This window comes from Caenorhabditis briggsae, assembly GCF_000004555.2.
Source record: "Caenorhabditis briggsae complete genome, chrII, whole genome shotgun sequence".
Lineage (NCBI taxonomy): Eukaryota > Metazoa > Nematoda > Chromadorea > Rhabditida > Rhabditidae > Caenorhabditis > Caenorhabditis briggsae.
The window spans coordinates 15,751,358-15,753,980 of record NC_013486.2 but is presented as its reverse complement, the minus strand read 5'-3'; positions in this window follow the sequence as shown (position 1 = coordinate 15,753,980).

Genomic DNA, 2,623 nt, shown 5'->3' with positions numbered 1-2,623 from the left:
GGGAATTCAGAATCAGAATTTCAGAAGATTGGAAAATCAAGATTCTGAAAATTTCGATATGAATTCTGAAGACGTTCCACAGGATTCAGGACTTCAGAATCAGAATCAGAACCTCCGAATCTATCAAACTCACAGAATTTCGAAAAATCAGGATTCTGGAAACATTCGAAACTTTGGTGTTGGACAAATTTTGGAAAATCAGAATTCCCACAACTTCAGAAGTTCGAAAAATCAAGATTCTGGAAATTTTCATGATTCAGAAATCCAGAATCAGAACCTCAGCATTCCAAGAAATCAAATTTCTGGGAATTTGGAAAATCGGAATCCCCGAAACTTCAGAATTTCGAAAAATCAGGATTCTAGAAGTTTCGAAATGGATTCAGACGACGTCACCCAGGATCTCCATAACCCTCAAATTCACAAAATTTCAAATCATCGAGATTCTGGAAATTACGGAAATCAGAACTTCGGGAATTCAGAAAGTTGGAATCTGGACTACAGAAATTCGAAAAGTCAGGATTCTGGAACTATTCGAAACTTTGAAAATCGACCAAATTCAGAAGGTCGGAAACGGAATTCGCCAAATTCCAGAATCCGAGACTTTGGGAATTCTGGAAATTGGGAAAGTCAGAATCAGACCTTCAGAATTTCCAGAAATCAAGATTCTGAAAATATGCAAAAATCTGGAAATCTGGAAAATCAGAATCCTCAAAACTTCAGAATCTCTGAAAATCAAGAATCTAGAAAAATCCAACTCTCCAAAATCCGTCCGATTACTGGAAGCTTGCCAGCAAATTCACAGCAAAATTCGAATCTTCAGAATTCCAGAAATTCTGGAAATTTCCAGAAAAATCGAGAACCACCACTTCAAAATTTGAATCCTTTACTCCATTATGGCGCCGGATCGGCTTCACGCCTTCTCATTCAGAATTCAGAAGAAACGAAGAAGATTTTGAAAAATCTGAATTATCAAAATTCTGGAATTCAGAATTTTCAGAAAGGTGAAAATTTTCGAAAAAAAGTTTTTTTTTTTTGAATTTATGATTTTTTTTTCAGATTCTCAGCTGTCCCAAAACACCAGAAGAATTCAAAATCAGAGTCAGAATTCAAAAATTCAAAATTCCAGAAGTTTCCAGAAGAAATCTGAAAATCAGAATTTCAGATTTTCAGGTAACATTTTCAGAAATTGTTTTGTAATTTTGGACTTTTTCAGATCCTCAATTGGCTGAAAATTCTAGACTACAGTTTTCCAGAAACTCACAATTTCAGAATCTGACGTCTTCTAAAAATTTTGGAGGTAAAAAAATTTCAAAACCAAACATTTTTTTCAAAAATTTTTTTTCAGAATACTCATCTCAAAATTTGTCTGGAAATCTTCAAAATTCTACCCTGGAAAAACGAAAATTTGTCTTAAAAATTGTGGATTGTCGAGAGAATTTATTAAAAAGATCCAAAAATTTTGAAAATGTGATTTTAAAAAATCAATTTTCTCCAAAAAACCAGATGCCAGATTTGATGCCATATGGAGAAGGTTTGGGACTTAATTGGCTAATTAAGTAATTAAAATTTTAATTTTTTTCAGATCAAAATTGGACGCAAAATCACAATAATCTGGCTGAAAATCTGGCTGAAAATGGACCAACAAGTTTTTCAGAATTCAATAATTTGGAGAATTCCAAAGATTCTGAAGACTTATTCCAGGAATTTTTTGTGGTCCCAGAAAATTCTGGAAATTTGGAAAATGCTGAAAACGTTGTTCCAGAAAATTCTGGAAATCCAAAAATCGAAAATTCTGGAAATTTGGAAAATCCAGTAAACTTGATCCAGGAATTTTTTGTGGCTCCTCCTCCTCCAGAAAATGAACAAAATGACGTGGATTGGGATTACGGTGCTCCAGAATCTCCAGAATCCTCCCCAGAAGACGTGGGAATTCAGAATCCAGAAATTCCAAAAATTCCCTACAAACGAAAATATGAAAATTGGCCAGTTTTGGACCCGAATGAGAAGATTTTTTTCGATCTACCCGATGGACCGAGATGGTTGTGAATATCTGTTGCTCAAAACTGATTAATTTAATTAAGTGATTAATAATGTTTTTTTTTGGAATAATAATAATTTTATGATTTTTGAAATTCCAGTTTTTGAAATTTTGTTGAACTTTCCAACTTCCTATCTCTATTTTGAAATTCCCCGCACGCGCCCACCACTTGACCGCCTTGCACAGGTAGAGGGGGACTGGCGAAAAACGGGCCGTCTGGCGGGCGCGGACTGCCGAAAAGCGAACAGTGGGCAGTCGAATCGCGCGCCCACTTGGGTTCAAGCGAGGGGGTCAGAAAGCGCGCCCCAGTAAATTTTTAAAAAATTCTCAATTCGCTGCCGAACTTCGTTGGCTGAGTATCACAGTTTTAAACGATGAGCGAGAATACGCGCGTTGCAACCCGTTGATTTTTAAGAAATAGATCATGATCTAGTTCAAACCCGCGTTCATTTTGNNATTATGNNATTTTTTNTGGCCTNNGAGTTNGTTGGGGCGNTTTTTNTNANCNCNTCGCCTGAACCCAAGTGCGCGCCGCCGATGGTCCGTCTGCAACGATTTGCTCCTCGAAGACGGACCGTCTTAAAT